The sequence below is a fragment of the Panthera pardus genome, unplaced genomic scaffold (assembly GCF_024362965.1).
Source record: "Panthera pardus isolate Hobbes unplaced genomic scaffold, ASM2436296v1 HiC_scaffold_20, whole genome shotgun sequence".
Lineage (NCBI taxonomy): Eukaryota > Metazoa > Chordata > Mammalia > Carnivora > Felidae > Panthera > Panthera pardus.
The window spans coordinates 82608683-82633210 of record NW_026526766.1 but is presented as its reverse complement, the minus strand read 5'-3'; the positions used below and the strand labels follow the sequence as shown (position 1 = coordinate 82633210).

The 24528-nt window shown below is 43.0% G+C and overlaps 1 protein-coding gene across 1 annotated transcript in view; it reads left to right on the top strand.

Moving 5' to 3' along the window:
• The first annotated feature begins 2408 nt into the window (after positions 1–2408).
• The window catches only part of DENND1A (DENN domain containing 1A), a 509944-nt gene continuing 487824 nt past the window's right edge, over positions 2409–24528 (top strand). The window contains 1 exon segment of the mRNA XM_053908275.1: positions 2409–2641. The gene's annotated coding sequence lies outside the window, so the exon portion shown is untranslated.

Genomic DNA, 24528 nt, shown 5'->3' with positions numbered 1-24528 from the left:
GTTGAACTAAATTGTGCTTCAGAATATAAACAATTGCATTCTGGGTTGGAAACTCAGGTCTCCCGAATCCAAGTACAGGACTATTTATTAGGAAGATTATTACTGTTAATCATGAAACCAAAACTGGGCCGAGTTGTGCATATAATAGTTGCTGATAACTTTTGTGTGCTTTTCATAAGCTCTTCCCTGTTTAAATACTTTATAGATGTCATGTATTCATTTAAATCTCAGGTCAACTCAGCAAGATCTATGAACATCATTTCCATTTTACAGGCAGAGAAACTGAGGCACAGAGAGAGTGAATACCTTCTCAAGGGTACACATTTAGTGAGAGGTAGAGCTGCGATCTGAACCCAGGTAGCCTGGCTCCAGATCTTGGGCTCTTAACTCCTACATTATACTCTCTCTTATGATGTGAGCTCCTCCTCATCCTCTATAGCCATTTGACCGAGGAGGAAACTGAAGCAGGCAATTTTCTGATCATTTGCTTTAAATTGCTCTGCTAGACAGTGGTGCAGTTAGCATTAGAAGCCAAACTCCTAACTCCCAGTTCAATGCTCTCTCCCCAGACCACCCTGTAGTCTCAGAGGCCACCTGGACAGATACATAACCCCCCAAGCCCACTTCCAGTCTTCCCCTCCAACACACATACACACACACACACACCACCCAGCAGGCACCCAGACATTTTTGTGGCCAGGATGGCTACAACCTCCTTTGAAAGGCAGCCAGCTTTGCCCTCCACCAAATAACTTTGTTTTATTTATAGTCTCCTGCTCAGAGCTTTTGAACTGGCTGCTCATTCCAGGGAAGATCTTGATAACAACTGTTCTTTGGAGAGGGTCCATAAGAAACAAGGTGAATAAACACCACAGAGGCCCTGCCCGTCTAGCAGAGTTTTGCTCCTGGGGGTGTTTATAAGTCGGTGTTGGTGTCTGGGTGCAGAAGACTTTGAATTCAAAATGGCGGTTTGGATTTTCAATTTCTTTCTTGTTTCTTTTTTGCTTTAATTCAAAAAAGTTTATTCTTTTAACAATCTCAAGGCATAGGTCAAAGAGAGAAATTACCTTTATACTGAATACAACTCCAAAAGAAGCAGTTCTTCTTGCTTTCTTTGCTCCCTGCCTGGCTGGGACCTAGGGCCAGTTACTGTAGTGATTGAGGGGTGGGGGGACACTTCACAAATTTACAAGAGCTAAAACGGCAGAAAGAATGAATGGCATCGTAGGGCAGAAGAGTGTAAAAGAAAAAGAAGTGGAGGAAGAAGGAGAAGAAAGAAAAGACTAATTTCAAAAGTGAACCATGAACCTGGTATGTTTTCTGACTTGTGGCCAAAGGTGCCATCCTAAAGCATAACTGTGTCACATGTGTTTGGAATTATTCAGCCTGGATGCTAATCTCCGGTCCACCAGTTGCTAGTTATGTAACCTTTCCTCTTTGAGAGATGGAGGTGGGGGGGGGGGGGTGTGTGTGCTGTAAACTCACTAGATTATTGTGAGATGCTAACCATGTAGGGGAAATATAGTGCCCGGTTCAGTGAGAACACTCACTCACCCACTCAGCCAACAGTAGCTATTGGTAGCTGTCTTTATTACTCCCTTTGTGATTCCTCCAGGCTTAGAGGGAATGATACTGAGGTGTTCATGAAAGTAGCCCCAAGGGGGAAAGGAGGCAGGCAGCATGTTGGTGCTTGACTCAAATACGTTCATTTGCGTTGTTACTGTTTGTCAGGGGCCGTTACGGTGACATGACCTTCCTGCATGGGAACCTCCCAAATGGCTTATAAAGGGAGGCAGAGGTCCTCAAGGGTAGGGCGGAGCAGAGCCACTAAACGGGTAGTACAAAGCCCCCAGGTGGCGTTCCTGCGGGTATATGAGGTCTCCTTACGGCTCTAAGGGGAGAGGAAGGGGCTTCCATCAAGCACCATGCTGGGGAAGTGGATAGTGTGCTAGAGGAGAGGGTCTGCGGTTCCCTTAAGGAACCTCCTGGAAGGTATGGCATTTAAAAAAGGGAAAACTTGTGCTTTCACGGAAGCCTGATTGGGAGACATGATCTCAACGCCAAAGCTACTGAGCGGGAGGACTCCAAGGGGAGGAATGGGTGAAGGCTTCTTCAGGTGAGCTCGGGAGTCTCTAAGGGACGAGGGTCTCTCTTCAGGGGACTGTAAGGTTTCTACCGGAGCGCAGTCGGAGTGGGGGAGGCCCTCGGGAACACCGCGCCCCCAGCTCCGCGAGGCCGGCGGACAGACGCGCCCTTCCCGCCCCCCACCGCCCTCAGGCGGCCCCGCCTCCCGGCAGCCGGACTACACTTCCCGGCAGCCCCCGCGGGTGGCGGCGGCGGCGGCGGCGCGGACAGGAGGAGGCGGCGGCTGTGTGAGAGGCGGAGGGGGCGGTGCGCGCCGGGTACGCGCGCCGGCGACCATGGCGTTCGCCGGGCTGGAGCGAGTACATTAACCCCGGGAGGCGGCGGCGGCGACGAGGGAGCGAGCTGCGAGCGGGCGGGCCCAGCCTGAGGGAAGGGAGGAAGGGGCGGGGAGAGCGCCGGAGGGAGGCCGGTCGGCCGCGGGCGGGCGGGCAGCGCAGCGCCGAGCGGGGCCCGCGGGCCCATGAGGAGGCCCGGGGACCATGGGCTCCAGGATCAAGTGAGTGCGGCCGGGCGGAGCCGGGCCGGGCGCGGGGCGGCGAGGCCGGGCGAGGGCTGCAGGCCGCGGGCGGCGCGGGGGACTTGTTGCCGGGGCCTGAGGGGCGCCCCGCGTGCCGGCGTCACGCGGGGAGGGGGACGGTTGCCATGACGATCCAGGGAGGCGCGAGGGCGGGGTACGCGGGGTGGGGGGTGGTGGTGGTGGAAGGGCTCTGGTGGTCAGGTGTCCCCTGTTCACCTGAGGGCGGGAGCCGCAGAGATTACGAGGTGGCCCCTTTCCTGGGGTAACAGAATCTCTGAAAACGCTCATACAACTGTTGGGGGGGGGGGGAGGGCGAGAAACCTCCGGAAGCAACTCCCCAAATGGGCGTGTTTGGGGCTCCCCTGAGAGTTGGGCAGGTCCTGAGAGGTCTGCTTAGGGCCTGCGGTCCCCACAAAAAGTCGCCTGCGGTTCTCGGAGGGGCCACTCGTGGATTTAAGGTCTGGATGGCCTGAGGGAGGAGGGCCGTTTTCTCTTTCCTCCTTTAAAAGCCCTGTTATCTGTGAAAGTCTCCACACAGCAAGGGCCAAAGGCTATGAAGATGCCTCTGTGTCGTAATTGAGCACCTGATCCCGATGGTGGTTGGAAAGGCTTTGTAATCCAATCTGGCAAATTCCTTCACTCATTCATTCACCTGGAATCCTCAGTGGGGGATTCGTTTTCCGGGGATGTTGTTGATACATGGAACTTCAGAACCCGTGGAAACATTGTTGCCTTTGCTTCTAGACCTAGAAGTTGACTTTGGAAAGTGCAAACTTTTATGCAGTCCAATTTGGGTGTGTTGCTTTGGACTCTATCTCCCCTCCCAGCCGGGTCCTTTTTCGGCCTCTCCCTTCCTCAGCTCCAGAGCATGAGATGCCTTATCTCTAATCACTAACAAATGTTCGGTTTTCTCTATGAGTAATAGAATTGTTTAAGGGCACTTAAAGTGGACAGCATAGGCTTTTCCCTAAACGGCTTTCATAGGACACTTGAAACCTGCTTACAAGAAAGTCTGCGGAATGTGTTTATTTCAGCGCTTTGAGAATGTTGCTTGGGAAGTTGGAAAGGGGAAGGGCCTTGAGGATGAACTCTCCTACTTACTCAAATGCTGCCTCTCAGGTGCAGTCCGTGACCTTGCAGCGTGACCCTTGCCCATCCTTGTAGTCCCCTGATTGACTTAGGCTTCCCATTCACTAAATGTCTCCTGTGCTGCCGCAGCCCTGAGACATGCGCTAAGTGAAGCTGCGAAAGTTTGCTTATGATAATGAAAACGGAAGAGGTGCGGGAGCCCACTGTTCATTCTTGACTTTGTGGAAAGGAGGGGAGAAAGTTACAAGTGTGCTCCAAACAAGAGCTTAAGGGGTTTGGGAGGTAAAAAGACGTGGTGTGTGAAGCCTCGGGATTAAGGAGGTACTCCAAGTTCAGCTCCTGCTTCCAAGTAAGAGTTGTAAACTTGGATTTCGATAGCACTTAGAAACACTTCCCAAAAAGCCGCCTTACGGTCGCGGAGTATGCTTGTGACGATGCTTACCCTTGTTACAGAGACGTTCAGAAACTTGGCCGACCTGAGGCGGTCAGTGTCAGAACTAGCGTGAAAATCCAACAAGTGGAAGGTCAGATGACGGGGCATCAGGTCTCTCTCTTGATCTTGAAGGTTGCAGGTTAACGTGCATCTCAGGCGCGTTTTGTGGAACCCATAAGTGTTCTGAGCACTTGGGCAAGGGAACTTAGTAAGGTGTGAAATTAGCATAAAGAATAACCTTCTTGGTCTTGAAACTAGACTGCTCTGGGATAAAAAACTTAGGCTTGGGGAAATACGTTTGCTTTCCCTGTGGTGAGACTGGAAGAGGAGCTCTGAAAAGTAGTTGTAATTTACGGTGACTTCTGACTAAGCAGCGTCTGTGTGCAGCTGGGAATGGGGATGGACAGGTGGCTTGGGACCATCTACTTCGATGCTGCCCTAGTCTTTGGAGGAAACAGAGTTTTGGCCACTACTGCCTGTTGCACCCTGACAGGAAAGAACAGACTTCGCTCAAGGTGTTGAGCTGCCTGAGTTGAAATCTAAGTGTACAGGCTCTGTTGTGTAGGGACAGTTGGGGGGGGGGGCGGACTTGTAGGGGGAGTGTGGGACAGAAAGCACTGTGGGGCCCCTCTGGGCAGGAGAGCATTGTGGCTGCCAGGCTTCCCACTTTTTGCTGCCGTGTGGCCCAGTCAGGCTGACGATGTGGAATCAGATCTGGGTTCAAATTCCAGCTTTTGTCCACTGACTGTGAAACTTGGCACAGACTACTTCTTTCACCCTCAGTTTCCCTGAGGGTAAAATGGGGGAGACTATAATGCTGCAGAGTCATAATGAACAAATAAATGCAGTGTCCACGTGATTGCTGGGCCCGGATTTAAAAATTCAGTAACTGTTAGTTTTCTTTTATACCTTCTCTATCAAAAAAAACCCTAAGAAAACCAGTGTTTTATGCCAGGAATGTCAGGGAATGGCACGCTATGAGAAATGGAAGAAAGTTTTGATGATCAAGGAATTAGACTGTTAATGTGAAGAGCAGGACTTAACACTCTCATTATTAAAAAATAAAAGTTGATGAAAAACAATGTGTGTAATTGTGCAGCTGGTGTCTCTTGTATCATCAGTAAAGCAGGTGAGTTGCCAGGCATAGGTGCTGAGATTTAGTGCTTGATCAGACTTTGAGGCTAAGGCTGGTTGAGCACAATCTCTGTGTCAGGCGTGGTGGTATTGCCTTGTGTGAACCATTTTATCAGATCCCACAACTGTCTAATGATGTAGGTACTACTAACCACATTTTTCAAATGAGAGAATGGGAATTTATTGCCTAAGGTTAGATGCCATCCCCAGGAAGCCTGCCCTGATGCTGGTTCTGCACCCTGAGTCTCCTCCCCAGCCTAGGCCAGCCGCCCTCATCTCTGCATCCCCCTCCCCAGCCTAGGCTGGGTGCCCCTCAGCTGTGTGTCCTCTCTTCAGCCTAGGACAGGTGCCTTTTGTCTGTGCACCCCTTGCCCAGCCGAGGGCACGTGCCCCTTGTGTTTATCGCCATCACAGCACTAAAGTTAGTTCCTTGACCGTCTTCCACATTAAGCCAGACATACTTGAGAGCAGGGACTCTCTTTGTCTTTGAGTTCTCTGTGTCAGACCCAGTACCTGCCATATAAGGTTGTTTAGGAAGAATTTATGGAATGATTTAAGAAGTCTGCTAGGATCTGAATTAAGATCCTAACTAAGGCTCTGGGTTGAGTACACGTAGAGTTAAAAGAATAGTTTGCTACCTAAACTCTTGAGGACAAGAGTTTTTATGTTTTTAAGTCAAGTTGCCCTGGTCTATGCAGAGAATTACTTATTTTTTTCTGAAGAGTGTTTTTTAGTTCATGTTCACTTAAGTAAAGGAGTATCGTCTGGCTTCAGACCAAACATTTACTTGACCAGGGAAGGAAAATGTCACCAGTATGCAGGTAGCACCCTGGAAAGCAGACCTTTATCTAGAGGGATGAAAGGAGCAGGGGTAACTGGCAGTCTTCGACAGGTATGTTTAAATCTTATTTAGTGTTTGAGTGATCCCGGTGGACTAGAATGTGGTTAATGTGAAGCAATTTAACTGATAATGCAGACATATAGCAGGAAACTGTGTGGCAGTTTAATATTGCTTGTGGTGACATCTTAGAAATTGTTTCCAGGCACCGAGGGCAGGAAGTGGATTGTAAGTAATCGAAGGAAGTATTCTAAGTGGGTTTGAGGAAACCTGACATTTATGGATGCAGAGAAGAGCATACTCTAAGATTGGAAGGCATAGGGACAGGGCAGAGCAGCTCATTTGGCCTTGTGGTGGTATTTATTTTGCATTAGCCTGTGTACCTGTCTTCTGTCCCTGTCAGACTGTGACCTCTTTGAGGTTGGTGACCCAGAAGCGTATCCGTTTATTCATTCACTCACTGTGGAACTAAGTGTGAAGCACATATTGAACATTCACCCACAAAATGTTGGTGATTATTATGTTAGTATTGTCGTAATTAGTAGTACTCTATCATGTGCCTGGTAGTGGGCTGAGTGCCCGGGACACAAAAATAAAAGTTTTTCTTAAAAAAATAAACTAAATACAAAATAAAGATTTTCCTTCACGTTAAGGTTTTCCAAAATAGTAGTGAGACAGAAATGCAAAATAAAACAAACTCCCTCTGGGGCCCCTCCCCACCAAAAAACCCGAGTATGATACAGTACGAGCAGTGCTATGGTAGGGACGCAGCTCGTGCTGAGTAGGTGAAGGGATGGAGAGACTGTCTGCCGAGGTGGCTTCAAGGAAGGAAGGCCAGCTGGCTTCATAGAGCTGTTTTAGCTGAGACAGGAGAGGTGATAAGGGTGTGAAAAGGGCAAGTGGTGGCAGTAGTCCCCACCGAGGGAGCAGTATGTGTGAAGATGTGGCATACTAAGAAAATAAAAATGTTAATTACCATTTTTAGGCACATGCCAGGAATTGTGTTAGACACTGAGAATTACGGTGCTGAATAATGCATATTCATTCCTACTCTCATGGAGCTTATAGTCTGGTGGACCCAACAGATGAAAAATCACAGATCAATTCCCATAAAGCTATGTGGGTGTGCTAGAAAGGAAACAAGATGCTGAGTGACAATGCAGGGTGGCTGTCCTGTTTTAAAGCAGTGAGGGAAGGTTTACTGTAGAGCTGACATTTGAGCTGAGACTTCAAGGATGAGAAGTCATTAGTCCTGTAAAGAGACTGGGCAAGACTTTCCATTCCGGACAGAGTTGAGCATATACAAAGGCCTCGAGGCAAGACGATTCTAGACCCGTTTCAGGATCTGCTAGAATTCCACAGGTTTGGGTAGTGACTGATGGGACAGAGCCTTGTTGTAAGGTCTGAGATCAAGACTGGGGCCTGAGTAGGGCCTTGTAGGCCATGGCAGTCAGAAAACAACTTGAGATGTAATTCACACAACTATAACATTTGTTTTTTTTAACGTGTAATTAAATGATTTTTAGCTTGCTCACAAAAGTGTGGTCAGTAACTACTATCCGACTTAACATTTTCATCCACCCCAGAAGGAAACCTCATGCCCATTAGCATTTGTTTCTCATTCCCCCCCAAACCCTCTCAGCCCTGAGCAATCACTAATCTATTTATAGTTGCTGTAGATTTATACTGGGCATTTCATACGGAATCATATGTGGAATCATACAATAATTGCTGAATAATATTTCATTGTATTGAGAAACCACATTTTCATCCTCTCATCAGTTGTTAGGTATTTGGGTTGTTTCCACTTTTCCACTGTTATGAATAATGTTGCTGTGAACATTTTGTGTGGGCATATGTTTTCCTTTCTCTTGGGTATATACCTAGGAGTGGAATTGCTGGATCATATGGTAACTCTGTTTAAGAAACCGTTAAACTGTTTTCCGAAGCAATTGTACCACTTTGTGTAAAGTGGTTATCTCCTTGTGGTTTTGATTTGGCCCAGATGAGTTGCGTGGAAAACAAAAGATCAGCATAGAAAGAGATAGGTTTCTCAGCAGAGGTTGGAACTTGAACTGAAAGAAAGGTGATGTTTGTCTGTTTTCCTCCCAGACTCTTGGGGTTCAAAGTCCTTTGGCTTCAGCCCTTGTTTGTTTGGGAGACGCGGGAAGTACGAATCCCCCTACTTCTCCACCATGTTGGCCTTCTTGTAGAAAGGTGATATTTGGAGAAGGGAGGAGGCATTCCTAGAGGAAGAACAGCGGAAGTTTTATGACTTGGGAGTGGGAGAACCCCTTCTTATTGTTTTCTGGTACAGAGAAGCAGCTTTGGTTTCTTAGGATAGCTCGGCTCTAGTCTTGTTTTCAGACTGCTCCTCAAAGGATCCCATTACCAAAATACACTACAGACTTCCTTCTTTGTGAGGCCTGTGTGTAGCATGGCCGACATGTCTCCCTAGTGTGGGATGAGAGCAGAAGTTGATATGTGCCTTCCTCCAGGGCTTCTCCCACCATTGTCTCTTCTATTTCCTCTCGCCACCACAGTGCTCCCCTGCCAGTCCCCGTGGAAGATGGTACGAAGAAGGGTGGTGGAATGAGAGTCTTGTTGCAGACCGTGCTCCCCATTGTCAGTGCCCAGAATCAGTCACTTGAATTGTCATGACTTTTCTGAACAGTGTATTGGGTGCCACTCTGTCGTTCTCGTCTTAGCCCGTTGCAGTCAACTTCAAGGGTTTTGTACAGCAGCTAGGAAGGTTGAAACAGGGAATGTAAAACCTGGAATGTTGCTTTAGGAAAATATGTTTCAGACTGTTACATCTGTGTGTAAGCTCCTAGCTGGAATTCTAGTTGTGGGTTGCAAAGATTCAGCCTTTTTCCTGGCCCTAGAGGGAACTAATCTCTGGATTTACAACATCCTTTTGCTTAAAAGGATTTTGTTGGGAAATGGAAAGATAAACAAGGAAGAAAAATAAACCAAAGAAAACAAAAACAAAGTTGGTCTCCTTGACTTTTATTGGAATCCATACCCATTCTTTCCAAGTACTTAGGACTTGAAAAGGAGCCAAATAAAGGAAGTAACAAAAGGTATGTTCAAAACATTTGACTTCCTATAGAAAAGATAGGTTACCTTCCCAAAACTCATTTGTAAATTGGTTACAGTATTTAGAATGTATTTTTTTTCTTAGAGACATGTTACTATATATGAATCAGTGGTTGTCAAAGACTTTGTAGGCAGAAGGAACTGTGTAAAAGACAGGTAGAGCTGAAATATAGGACATGTGAATAAAGGTTAGGGGTGAAATTGAAAAAGTCAGCTTATGCCACCGGGACATGATGCCATTGAAAGATTGAGTTGGGAATGTGATACGATCAGATTTGGGTTTTTAGGAAGATGACTGTGGCAGCAGCAGTTTAGAACAGTGATATCTCAGGCTTGTACAAGATGATGCACTGGGGTGTGAAAAGAATATGTTAGAACTTACCTTTGTTTTTATTCTTATTTTTCTTAAAGTAGGCTTCACACCCAGTGTGGAGCCCAACGTGGGGCTTAAACTCATGACTGTGAGATCAAGACCTGAGTTGAGATCAAGAGTTGGGGGCTTAACTAACTGAGCCACCCAGGTACCCCTTCTATATGTATATGTTTTTTATCAATCTTCAAAATTTTCTTTTGTGTTTTCAAGTGTATATATTAGTATAGTAAGACATTCTTATAATTTATAAATCATTGTATCAAATGTATGCTTAAATTTTTTGATAGGGAAGGAGTGCATGGAAAAAAAAAATGGAGACCACTGGTTCATGGAACTGCGTTACAGATGCTGTAGAAGATCAAGGCCTGATGTGAAGTTTTAGTTGTCAAAAGAAAAAGGACAGATTTGAGAGAGATTTTGGGTAGAATTGACAGGACTTGGTGACAAATTACATGTAAGGGGCGAGAGAAGAATCAAAGAAGATTTGCCGAGGTTAGCAAAGTTACATTAGAAATGAGTGTTTGGAAGGTGAGGGCCAGTTATGTAACGTGTTTGCTTTTCTGAGGAAAAGTGGAAAGTTATAATTGGGAGAAGGCGTTTTAGTCTGCAACGAGAAGGGAAGAAATCTTTTAAGGGCCTCATAGTGAATGTGTGTGCTTCATTTGATGAGTAAGACTTTAAGTGGCCTGAGCCAAGTTGCTGAAGGGAAATCTGTCCATGTTAGATGTTAGAGAAGAAATAAACTTTTGAACTCACTTGAGCCACAGGAAAGGTTTCAGGGATGTTTCATTGATCTCGCTTAGGCTGTATGAATAAATAGGAGGAAGGAAACTAATGTAGAGAAAGATGCTGTTTGACTCCGAGCAAACAGTTCTTGTACTCCAGGGTGTGAGAGGAGCTGGGGAATGTGGGCCTTGGAGACCCGTGCAGTCCCCATCTGAGTCCTGAAGCTAACAGATTCACCTGTAAGGTTGTTGTGAGGGCTAGAAGCGACCTTGCATCTCGCCTTCAGTGGAGAAAGGATTGTTGAGTAAATGGCAGCTGTCACTACTACTGCTTGGAGAGGACGAGCACGCCTGTCTGAACCACCTGGAGTCAAAGCAAGTGTTCTTTTTTATAGGCTTTTTTTTTTTTTTTTTTTTTTAAGCCAGAGAGAAAGTATTTGCTTGCTCTCCGTGAGTATGATAGGATGGTGTGTTTTACATTTTACTGAATTTATTTGAAGGTTTGTGATCCTATGCAAGGCACTGTTCCTCTTGCTGGTTGGGAGAAAAGAAGCTCAAAGACCACTGAGAGAGATAAGAGAAGCATGCGAATAATTAGAACAATAGTGATTAACATCATGTCTCTTCTCTCACAAACTATTTGAAGATTTTATTCACCTTTACATAAGATTTATACCTTCTTATATTTATCTTTGTGTAGCTGGTGCTGTTGTTCACGTCTAGGCTTTTTTTTTTTTTAATTAAAAAAAATTTTTTTTTTTTAAATTTACATCCGAGTTAGCATATAGTGCAATAATGATTTCAGGAGTAGAATCCAGTAACTTATCCCCTACATGTGACACCCAGTGCTTATCCCAACAAGTGTCCTCCTTAATGCCTCTTACCTATTTAGCCCATCCCCCCAACCACAACCCCTCCAGCAACCCTGTTCTCTATATTTGAGTCTCTTATGTTTTGTCCCCGACCCTGTTTTTCTATTTTTTTGCTTCCCTTAGCTTCGTCTGTTTTGTATCTTAAATTCCACATATGAGTGAAATCATATTTGTTTTTTTCTGACTAATTTCAATTAGATAATACACTAGTTCCATCCAGATTGTTGCAAATGGCAAGATTTCATTCTTTTTGATTGCCAAGTAATACCCCACTGTGTGTATATACCACATCTTTTTTTTTTTTTTTTTTTAATATGATGTATTGTCAAATTGTCTATCATAACAGTGTGTAAAGTGTGCTTTTGGTTTTTGGGGTAGATTCCCATGGTTCATCGTTTACATACAACACCCAGTGCTCATCCCAAACTGCCCTCTTCAATGCCCATCACCCATTTCCCCCTCTCCCCCACTCCCCATTCACCCTCAGTTTGTTCTCTGTGTGAGTCTCTTATGGTTTGCCTCCCTCCCTCTCCGTTTGTAAGTTTTTTCCCCCTTCTCTTCCCCCGTGGTCTTTTGTTAAGTTTCTCAAGATACACATACGAGTGAAAACATATCTGTCCTCTGACTTATTTCATTCAGCATAATACCTTCCACTTCCATTCACATTGCTGCAAATGGCATTATTTCATCCTTTCTCATTGCCAAGTAGTATTCCATTGTATATATAAACCACATCTTTATCCATTCATCAGTTGGTGGGCATTTAGGCTCTTTCCATAATTTGGCTATTGTTGAAAGTGCTGCTATAAACATTGGGGTACATGTGCCCCTATGCATCAGCACTCCTGGATCCCTGGGATAAATTCCTAGTAGTGCTATTGCTGGGTCGTAGGTACCATATATTCTTTATCCATTCATCTATCGATGGACATTTGGGCTCTTTCCATACTTTGGCTATTGTTGATAGCACTGCTGTAAACATTGGGGTGCATGTGCCCTTTTGAAACAACACAGCTGTATCCTTTGGACAAATACCTTGTAGTGCAATTGCTGGGTTGTAGGGTAGTTCTATTTTTAGTTTTTTGAGGAACCTTCATACTGTTTTCCAGAGTGGCCGCACCAGGTTGCCTTCCCACCAGCAGTGCAAAAGAGATCCTCTTTCTCCACATCGCCCACATCTGTTGTTGCCTGAGTTGTTAATGTTTGCCATTTTGACAGGTGTGAGGTGGTATCTCATTGTGGTTTTGATTTGTATTTGATGAGTGATGTTGAGCATTTTTTCATGTGTCAATTGGCCATCTGGATGTCTTCCTTGGAGAAGCGTCTATTCATGTCTTTCGCCCATTTCTTCACTGGGTTATTTGTTTTTTGGGTGTTGAGTTTGGTAAGTTCTTTATAGATTGACTACTAACCCTTTATCCAATATGTTGTTTGCAAATATCTTCTCCCATTCCATAGGTTGCCTTTTAGTTTTGCTGATTGTTTTCTTCACCGTGCGGAAGCTTTTTATCTTGATGAGATCCCAGTAGTTATTTTTGCTTTTGTTTCCCTTGCCTTCAGAGACCTGTTAAGAAGTTGCTGCAGCCAGGGTCAAAGAGGTTGTTGCCTGCTTTCTCCTCTAGGATTTTGAAGCTTCCTGTCTTACGTTTAGGTCTTTCATCCATTTTGAGTTTATTTTTGTGTATGGTGTAAGAAAGTGGTCCAGGTTCATTCTCCTGCATGTCGCTGTTCAGTTGTCCCAACACCATTTGCTGAAGAGACCGTATTTGCTCCATCGGATATTTTTTCCTGCTTTGTCAAAGATTAGTTGGGTATACATTTGTGTCCATTTCTGGGTTCTCTATTCTGTTCCGTTGATCTGAGTGTTTTTGTGCAAGTACCGTACTGTCTTGATGATTACAGCTTTGTAATACATCTTGAAGTCTGGAATTGTGATGCCTCCAGCTTTGATTTTCTTTTTCAGGATTGCTTTGGCTATTTGGGGTCTTTTCTGGCTCCATATAAATTTTAGGATTGTTCTAGCTTTGTGAAGAATGCTGATGTTATTTTGATAGGGATTGCATTGAATATATAGATTGCTTTGTGTAGTATCAATATTTTAATATTCTTCCAATCCAAGAGCATGGAATATTTTTTCGTGTGTGTGTGTGTGTGTGTGTGTGCGGTCTTCAATTTCTTTCATAAGCTTTGTATAGTTTTCATTGTATAGATTTTTCACCTCTTTGGTTAGGTTTATTCCTAGGTATTTTATGGTTGTTCACTTCTACTCTTTAACTGCTGATTTCTTTTTCCTGGGTGCTTAAAATGATTGTTTGTAAAACTTTTTTTAGGGAAATTTTAAACATCTACAAAAGTAGAGAGAATAGTATAATGAGCCCTCAAATGACCATCACTGTTTCAACACTTACTAATTTATGGCGTATCTAGTTCCATTTATAGGTAACTACCCATAACTCCTTCTGCCCTCCAGTTCTGAATTATTTTGAAGCGAATCCCAACTGTCATATCTCATTCTTAAATATTTCCATATGTGTCTCTAAAAGAGAGACATTATTTTTAAAAAGGTGACATCACACCTAAAAAAAAATTCCTTTGTGTCATCAAATATCTATAGTCACTAAAAAGTTTTCTAGTTACATCTCTTTTTAAGGGTTGATTTATTTAAATCAAGTAAGATCATACTTTTCAATTGGTTGATGTGTATCTTTTTTTTTTGCAATTTATTTATTGAAGTGTGTTATTTATGCTATGTAGTTTACACTGCATCCTGTTTAATATGTTCTGTCCCCTTTATTTCCTACAAATTGGTAGTTAGATTTAGTTACTTGATCAGATTCAAGTTCATTTTCTTGGCAAGCATACTTAAAATGTGATAGGTACTTCCATCAGGAGGCACATTATGTCTGATTATCTCTCTTTTTGGTCCATTAATTTATTAGGGGCTATTAAATGGTGATATTTTGCTTCTATCGTTGCTTCATATTAGCTAGAATACTTCTATATAGAAAAACTTTACCATATCCACTATTTGGTTACCCTGAGGTATAGTTTATCTAGGAAAAGCAGGATAAATATTTGTTTCCTTTAATCATTTTTCAAACTGAGTTAATTGGCTAGTGTTTTCCAGAGGGGACTGTTTTTTGTTTTTGTTTTTTTCCCAAGTGTCACTTTAAACACATGAATTTAAACCTATTTATTATATTTGAATCTACTGTAGTTCTCAATGGTGTTTAATTTGTCCTTTGTCTAGTGACTGCTTCAAGTTAACTTCCAGAATCCTTTTGACAGGATCCCAGTAGTTTTTTTTTTTTTTAATGTTTATTTTTGAGAGAGGCAGTGTGAACAGGGGAGGGGCAGAAAGAGAGGGAGACACAGAATCTGAAGCAGGCTCCAGGCTTGGCACCATTAGCACAGAGCCCGACTCAGGGCTTGAACCCATGAACCGTGAGATCATGACCTGAGCTAAAGTCGGAAGTTCAACCGATGAGCTACCCAGGCAACCCTCCCAGTAGTTTTTAATATCTCCCTTGCTTTTTGGTATGACAAGATGTTCTAGGCTTATCTTGTATTTTTCCTGCTCCAGACCTGTATTCCTGTTTCTTTAAGGAGTCTTGTTTCCTTTTAGTGGGAAATGGTATTAGAGATTTCACTTTGGGTTTTAGGACCCTTGTTTTGTTTTTGTTTTTGTTTTGAATGACTACTGTTGTCAGTCATTATTCTAGGCTTTTCCAGGGATCAGCACTAGGAAGTTGTGTGTGTGTGTGTGTGTGTGTGTGTGTGTGTTAAAGGTAAACTTCATATTGATATTTCCAGTTCAAGTCTATAGCATTGTTATTTAACTTTATCACTCTTGTATCTGAATCTCCTGTCATTCGTACCAAAAAGTGCTGATTTCCAGTGACACCAACATAAGTATCTTTGCTTTATCACACAAGACCCACATAACTCAGCAGCAACACCGACATTACTATAAACAATATGATTACTGAAAACTGGTTGGTTTTGTTTTTAATTTGGCAATTCTTTCAAGCTTTGCGTTGGGTTCTGTGCTGACAGCTCAGAGCCTGGAGCCTGTGGATTCCAGGTCTCCCTTTCTCCCTGCCCTTCCCCCTACATGCTATCTGTCTCTGTCTCTGTCTCTCTCTCTCAAAAATAAACATAGTATAAACAAGGTTTTAATGTAGCCTTTAAAACAAAAAACAAAAAACAAAATGTTTAACTTCTATCCCTCCCTCATCGCTGTGTTCCCTCCTTCGTAGGTAGTTTTTAAAAAGATGTTAATTTGTCATTAAGAAAAAAAGGTAAATACATGTGTGTATTCACACCTTCTTCCACCAGTCCCTCAGGTAATGATAGCATTCTGAATGTGCTTTTCTCTCTTTTTCTCATTTTATACCTTGTAAAGAAGTTCCTTCTAGCAGTGTCTAGGGGTCATCCTCATTTCCTTTTTTTTTTTTTTTTTCTTTTTATTTTAGAGAGGGAGTGTGAATGGGAGAGGGGGGCAGAAGGACAGAGGGACAGAGAGTGAGAATCTTAAGCGGGCAATATTTGTTAACTCCCTGAAGTGAAAGACGATGAGCACCTTTATAGTAATTATCTTTTCCTCTTCTAGTGTTTTATATATTTATATTATTTCAAATTCTTAGAATGGTTTTATTTTGACATAATTACTTAATCCTTTTTATTCCATTAACTTTCAATAATGTCTCTTAATTCCTTACTCTCTAAGGGAAGGATACCTTTTTTCTAGTTTCTTCTAAGCTATACTTTTATGTGGTTATTTTAGTTCTGATCCATGGCCAGAACCAAGTCTTTTATTTTTTTTTCTTTATTTTTTTAAATCTTTATTTAGTTTTGAGACAGAGAAACAGAGCATGAGTGGGGGAGGAGCAGAGAGAAAGGGAGACACAGAATCTGAAGCAGGCATCAGGCTCTGAGCCATCAGCACAGAGCCTGACATGGGGCTCGAACCCACGAACCGTGAGATCATGACCTGAGCCGAAGTCAGAGCTTAACCAACTGAGCTACCCAGGTACCCCTCCAAGTCTTTTATTATATATGCTTAGGTTAAGCTTAAAAATTAAATGTTATTGGGGTACCAGGATGGCCCAGTCAGTTAAGTGCCAAAGTCTTGATTTTGGCTCAGGTCCCGATCTCACGGTTCATAGGTTCGATCCTTGCACTGGGCTCCGTGCTGATGGTGTGGAGCCTGCTTGGGATTCTGTCTCCCTTTCTCTCTGCCCCTCCCCTGCTTGCTCTCCGTCTCTCTCTCTCTCAAAATAAACATTATTTTAAAGCATTTAAAAAAATTAAATGTTATTGTGAGTATTTAAATACTATTCAACATAGGCCGGGTAGGGTGTTGGAATAACCTTTTCTTTCTTCTTGGTGCATTACCATCCCGTTTGAGGGAGAATGTGCTTAACATCAGGGTCACAGAAACTTTTTTCCATATAATCCATCTAGAATAAAAAATTATGCTCTATATGCTAATACATACATTAGTGTTGCATTTATTTGCACAAAAAACACAGGGGGACACCTCCCTGTATAGAGAGCAGCACAAGGTGTCATGTGAGTACTGCCATCCTCATGCTGGCAGACAGAAGCCTCTACTTTGCAGTACTTGTGGGGGCTGGGGCACTTTTGGGAGCATGAGCCTTGGCTTTGATTTTGACCTTGTTGGTAGTCTCAGTCCAGCAGAGAGAGGCTGGCACCCTGGCAGTGTTGTAATAAGCTTGTTTCTTAAGCTTGGGGCCCATGCCTTTCAGAACATTGAACTTGACAAAGGCCTTGATGGTCTTAGTTGTTTTTTTTTTTTTTTAAATTTTGTTTTAATGTTTATTTATTTTTGAGAGAGAGTGTCTCTCTGCGGGGGAGGGGCAGAGAGAGGGAGACAGAATCCACAGCAGGCTCCAGGCTCTGAGCTGTTAGCACACAGCCCGAAGTAGGGCTTGAACCCATGAGCAGTGAGATCATGACCTGAGCTGAAGTCGGAGGCTCAACTGACTGAGCCACTCAGGTGCCCTGATGGTCTTAGTTTTATTTTATTGTTCTGCATCTTCATTAGATCCTTCGTGTGTTTTCTTGACAAAGTTTGAGGTTCTCAGGAACTTGACAAAGTGTATCTTTATGATTAGGGCTTCCTGATGCCGTTTCTGACCCATTTTGCAACTGATTATGTGTGGTGTGGTTCTTGGACTTGGCTGTGTCTGCATTGCTGCCCGCAGTCCAGAAAGTGCTTGAGACTGGAAAATAACGAGCTATATCTGGATTTTGATTTTTTAAAATCATAAGTCTCTTCTTCCCCTTCTCCCTCAGTTTCTCGTCTTTTTTCTCTTCTTGCATTATTTGCTTTCTCACATCGTTAATTTTTTCAAACTTGAGATCATACTTGCAGTTTTATTAAGGCTCTTTTTTTTTTTCCTTCTTGGTTTCTTCCCATCTTCCTGTTGTGATCTGTGCAAAGCTAGCTATTTTGTTGTAATCCTGGAATGTCCCTATTTCATTATTTCCTGGCCCCTGTGTTCTTTTAATTTATTTGCTGGGGTACATATTCAAGTTTTTTATTTTGTTTTTTTAAATTTTGGAGAGAGCAGGGGACAGGTAGAGGGAAAGAATCTTTTTTAATGTTTATTTAAAAAAATTTTTTTTATGTTTATTTCTGAGAGAGAGAGAGAGAGAGAGAGAGAGAGAGAGAGAGAGAGACAGGGCATGAGTCGGGGAGGGTTAGAGAGAGGGAGACACAGAATCTGAAACAGGCTTCAGTCTCTGAGCTATCAGCACAGAACCTGACATGGAGCTCAAACTTGTGAACTGTGAGATCATGACCTGAGCTAAAGTCAAACACTTAACTGACTGAGCCACCCAGGCACCCCTGAAATGTTTATTTTTGAGAGAGAAAGAGACAGCATGAGTGGGGACGGGGCAGAGAGAGAAGACACAGAATGTGAAGCAGGCTCCAGGCTCTGAGCTGTCAGCACAGAGCCTGACATGGGGCTCAAACCTGTGAACTGTGAGATCATGACCTGAGCCGAAGTGGGCCGCTTAACCGACTGAGCCACCCAGGCATCCCTTAAATGTTTATTTTTGAGAGAAATAGAGATGGAGACAGAGACAAACAGCATGAGTGGGGAAGGGGCAGAGAGAGAGGGAGACACAGAATCCAAAGCAGGCTCCAGACTCTGAGCTGTCAGCACAGAGCTCGATGTGGGGTTTGAACTTGTGAACTGCGAGATCATGACCTGAGCCGAAACTGGACACTTAACCAACTGAGCCACCCAGGCACTCCAAAAGAGAGAACCTTAAGCAGATTCCACGCTCCGCTTGGAGCCTGATGGGAGGCTAGATTCCACAACCTGGGATCATGACCTGAGCTGAAATCAAGAGTCTGATGCTCACCCAAGTGAGCCACCCAGGAGACCCTCAAGTTCTTGTAAGAGACAACCACACCAGTGGACTTGCAGGAAGGATGCATTTGAGTTTTTGCATGTCTGAAAATGTCTACTCTCTTACACGTGATCAGTAGTTTGTATGGTTGCTAGAGTTCTGGGCTGAAAAAATTGCCCAAAGAACTTGAAGAAAGTTTCCTGCTTTCACCTGACTTCCTTTGACACTGCTTTGGAAGGGGAAGGGAGTACTTGCCCTCCTGTTGACTGTTAGGGTATATGTGTAGGTTCCCTGTTGAGGCTTTGTTAACACTCGGGGTAGGGAATTCCCTTTACCTAGGGAGTAGGTGGGAGTTCTCATTCCCCAAGAGGCTTCTGCTGACACCTCTCTGGCTGGGTAGAGTGGTGCCTTTTTGCTGCTCTCCCCATGGCCTCAGTGACTGCCACGGGTGAGCGGACGTCCAGGTTTTCCAGTTTCCACCGAAACCACATCGAGGGGCTCCTCATTACTGCTGGGGATGATGAAAGTCCCAGCCCCCTACTTGACTTTCTTGGCAGTGGTGGGTGGATGGGATTCTTGATGACAGCCCGGCCAAGGTAGAAATTTGGTTTCTTCCCTGTTTGTCCTTTGCTGACCTGAGTGAAGGTGAGGCTGAACAGGTTTTTCTGGGGTGCTTGGCTGGTGTTTGGTGGTGGGTTTTTGTCTTTGTTTTTCTTTTACTAAAAGGTTTCTGACTTGTTAGTCTGGCCCTTTGGCAGACTTTTGTTTGAGTTTTTTTGGTCTGCGTCAATTGGGATTTATGGGTTGCCAGCTTTAGTCATGAATGGAGGTTGAATTTTATCAAATGCTTTTTCTACATCTATTGAGATGATCATAGGATTTCTTTCCCATGTGTTAATGTAAGTGATGTTTATTTTCAAATGTTAAACTAACTCTGCATCCCTGGGACAAACCCATTTGGTCACGATATATTATTCTTTTTATATATACTGCTGGATTCAATTTACTGATATTTATTTTATGGTCACATCTATATTCATAAGAGATTTTGGCTGTAATTTTCCTTTATTGTAATGGTCTTGTTAGTTTTTGGTATCAAGGTCATTCTGGCATCACAAAAAGGATAGGAAATATTTTAAAAAACTGTTACAGAAGTGGTGTGGTTTTAGTATAATAAGTTATTGGTGATTGTAGATTTTTGGATGAGCATTGAATTTAGGAAAATTAAACATTACTCATAAGCATTTCCTTAACCCCAGTGCTTATTTGTGTTTCCCTATAATATGAGGGGATAAGTAATCCCTTCTCCCACCCTCCTTATATACACATATTTATTTTACTTTTTTTGGCTGGATAATTCCATGTCAGGTGAAGGCCGTCATTATGTTTCATCTGTTCGTATTTTGGTGCATGTCTCTTAAGAACACCTGTATTTTTCTATATAATGAGTGTACTTTTGTCACCATCAAGAAATTTCATACACTATATTATCCAATAAACAATCCAAGTTTACATCTTCCCATTTGTGCCAGTGATGTCTTTTGCAGCTGTTTATTTTTGAACCTGGGTCCAGTTAGGGATCATATGTTGCATTTAGTTGTCATGTCTCTTATTCCCTTTTACTTAGAACAGTTCTGGGGTGCCTGGGTGGCTCAGTCGGTTGAGCGTCCGACTTTGGCTCAGGTCATGATCTCACCGTCCGTGAGTTCGAGCCCTGCGTCGGGCTCTGTGCTGACAGCTCAGAGCCTGGAGCCTGTTTCAGATTCTGTGTCTCCCTCTCTCTCTGGCCCTCCCCCGTTCATGCTCTGTCTCTCTCTGTCTCAAAAATGAATAAAACGTTAAAAAAAAATTAAAAAAAGAACAGTTCTTCTGCCCTCCACCTTTTGCCTCTAAAACTGACTTAAAAAATTTTTTTTCTAAGTTTATTTATTTTGAGAGAGTGTGTGAACAGGGGAGGGACAGAAAGAGAGGGAGAGAGAGAATCCCAAGCAGCCTCTGTGCTGCCAACATGGAGCCAGATACGGGCTTGATCTCACAAAACCATGAGATCATAACCTGAGCTGAAATCAAGAGTCGGACACTTAGCCCCCCTAGGCATCCAGGCGCCCCTGAAGTTGACTTTTTAAAGCATCCAGACCAGTTGTTTTATAGAATGTCTCTGATTTAGAATTTGTGTCATTGTTTCCTCATGCTTAAGTTCATGTTTAAACATTTTGGCAACAAAACAATAGGTAATGTGTCTAATGCCATGCATTTTTTTTTTTTTTTTTTTTTTTTAAAGTAGGCTTCACGTCCAACATGGGGCTCAAACTCACAACCCTGAGATCAAGACCTGAGCTGAGATCAAGAGTCGGTGCTTAACCGACTGAGCTACTCACGTGCCCATAATGCATTTTTATTCTCTTTGGAGTTACTGTTACTCTTTTTTCTTCCATCCCCCCACCCCCTTTTTTTTAAAGGCTTTTATTTGTCATCTTTTTTATCCTCTTGTAGCTTTCTGTTCCTGTTTTGTAAAACTCATGTTTTTTTTTTCCTGTTCTATTTAAGGATACCAGTTTCCTGAAACATATTTCTTAATCATTTTCAGAGATATATTCTTCTTCCAAGAGATGATGTTCCCTTTCCTCCATTTTTAAAAGGTCTTTTATTTTCCACATGGCCTTGAGCTAGGTGAGCCCTATCTAGATCTGCTGTTTGCCATAAGCGGGGTGAATGGGTTACCATGGGCACTGTTTTTTGTGCCCTGGGTGACTATCTGGTCCCCTTCTCAGAACTTGCAGCTGAAGAACTGGTTCATGTTCGCTGTTCCTGTTGAATTCCTAGTGACTAGCAGGCATTTATGCCACTGAGGTAGAATTTTATTCCCTCACTGCCTGATACTCTCCTATTTTCAACTAATGATATACAGAAAAACTACAGTTCCCAAAGTGTACTCCTTTAGAGTTGTTCTTGTCTCTGTTCTCACCGTACTTTTTGTGTGCAATTATTATAACCAGTATAACTCATTTTAAAAGTAATTCAAGAGATAAGTGGCTCTACCTACCTATTAAAATGTGTGTGTGTGTGTGTGTGTGTGTGTGTGTGTACAATCCATGACTATAACCAGGATTGAAGGGCACAGTGAATAAAGGTAACCCATTATAATAGAAGAGCCGTAATGAGGACTGATATTTGGGTATTTCCTTTTGGTTTACATCACATTGTCTTCAAGAGTCCAGCTATCAGTGACAGTTGTCAAGAAGTAATATCAGAAGAGGAGAAAGTCTTCACAGCTAGATGGATGATGACTCAAAGGTTTGTCACTTGGGTGACCAAGAAAAAGGTGACAGAACTTGCTTTAAGAAGAGGGAAATTGAGATTTTCTGGGTTTTGATTTTTTATTGGTTTGATTTGGGTTCTATGGAGTGTGAGGTTACTGTCCATGTGGAGCTCTCCAGTGACAGTCGTAATCTTGGACCTGAAGGTCACTGGAAAGGTGGGAGCTAAAGATAGAGTTTGCGAGTTGGCTACAGAGTGGTGAGCAGGAAGAACTAAAGACATTTCATGAATCTTTAGCAGGCAGATAGAGGGCCGGAGGAAGGGAGGGGTCAGTAAGACCTCTTACCTCCTAAATCCAAACATCAAGTCGTGTGTGTGTGTGTGTGTGTGTGTGTGTGTGTGTGTGTGTGTGTGTGTATACACACACACACACACATACATACATATATATATATTTGCCTCCTTCTCTATTGCTGTCCTCTTGGTCCTGGCCACCATCTCTCACCATAGCGGCTGTAATCCCTCCCGACTGGGTTGTTTACCACTCTTGCCTCTCTCCAGTCCTATCTCTGCAGTATCCACAGTGAGCCTTCCAGAGGGCAAATCTGATCCTGTCAACTCACTGATTAAAATCTTTTAGTTGTTCCCCACGCTTCCAGATTAAAGTCCACACACCTGACATGGCTTATGAGGCCCTTTGAGATCTTGACTCTGTTATTATACAAATAGCGACTAACATTCATTGAAGTCTTTTGAATGTTAGTATTTATTCTAAGTACTTGGTATGTGTTATCTCCCTGAATCTTCACACTTAATCTTTCAATTTACTCTTAACAACCTGATGGAGAAGGTACTGCTATGATCCACATTTTGCAGATGAGACAGACACAGAGAGATTTCCAGTTGCCTAAGGTGACAGAGCTGACCAGGGGCATCTACTGTATATTATGTAGTCCTTACCATAAATCTAGGAGGTAAGTATTGCTACCCTCTTTTACAAATGAAGTAATTCCAATCAGAGGTGATGTTTGCCCAGATGACACAGATTATGGGTGGTGGAATTGGGATTGAATCCCAGATCTGTGTGACCCTGAGCGTGTTTTCTCCTCCATTCTGTCTGACCCTGGCCTCATCTCCAGTACCCCTTATGTCCTACTTCTAAGCACACATGCATGTACCCTTGGTTCACTTCCAATCATTCTTCAGGTTTTAGCTCAGACAGAGCTCTGGAGAAACCTCTGAGCATCCCCTTTACCTTTCCTGCTGCACTTGCAGGAGCTTTGCCCATCAGCCCTAGTTGTTACTGTTGTTGATTTTCCCCAGAGTGTACAAACTTCATGAAGTCAGGTGCTGTGAGAGCCTTGCTCACTATTAAACTTTGAAGGACTTGCACAGTACATGGCACATAGTGAGTACTCAGTTAATACAGATTGAAAAATTAATGTTTAATACAGTGTAGAAGTTTGGTGTTGACCAGGTTTCATCTTCAAAGAGTATATAATCAGTAGTCTTTTCGTATCTTTAACTCCCAAATATTTATGATTTTTCCAAATAACTAATGATCCTCAAATCATGTGGTTTTTGGCAGATTCCCTTTGGGATTGTAAATATTTACTTTTTGGAGACTAATATTGTTATGCTTTATTCCTGGAGCAGAGAAAGTCCAGAAAGTGCTGATTTAACTGGAGGATGCAGCCTGGATGTGCCTCACTTGTGGTGACTACAGTATAAATTCATTTATTCTTATACTGATCATTGAAAGTTGTTTCTACTCTACTTGTAAGATGGTTATTCTCTTTGGTGCCAGAGGATGGGCATTCACAGCCTGGAATTAAAGAGGAAGAAATTTATAGAGTGTTCTGATGGCCTACTTCTTAATCTTTTCTCAGGCAAATTGGTCTCACCTTTCCCATCTTGGACTGACTTCCTCATTGGAAAAGTTTCACACTGCGTAGGAAAGAACAATCTAGCAGGAATATGAGTTGCACATTATTAGCTCAGTGGTGCTCAAACGTGTTCAGGTGATCGAGTGCCTGAAAGTCATGGTATTGTGTGGAATACTCTGAAATATTTATACATTAAATGTCAAACTACATTTCCCCTCCCTAAATCTGATACTATTTTATATTCTATTTTAGAAGAGACAGGGAATAGCAGGTGAGAAAGGTTTAAGAAAAACTTATGGTAGGAAAACTTAAAATTAGATTACATTATTTTTCTCATGCAAATTGAGAAGAGGACATTTTTGGCCTCTTAGTCTAGTTCCCAAACCTCCAGTGTTTTAAGTAGCATAGCTGAAGAACTATTAAATTCATTGAATATGGGGGAGAGAAGAGAGAACTAAAATAGAAGGTGACCATGTCAAGGTTTTCAATTTGGGAGCATCAAAACACCACTGACAGAAACTGGTGAGTCAGGAGGGAGAACTGGCAGTGAGGTCAAGAAGAATGACTTCGGTTGACGGTAAACTTAATGACAGGTCAACGAGAAAAATGCAACAGGCAGTTAGAAGGTAGCTTTAGCACCTATCACATAGTATGGCCTTCAGAAAAATACTGGATGGCACTGTTACCAGGAAGAGACTGTAGAGCTTTGGAAATCATTGGCACGGATGAGAAGCATGAAGCTATGAGCGTTGTTTTCAGACTGAATATAG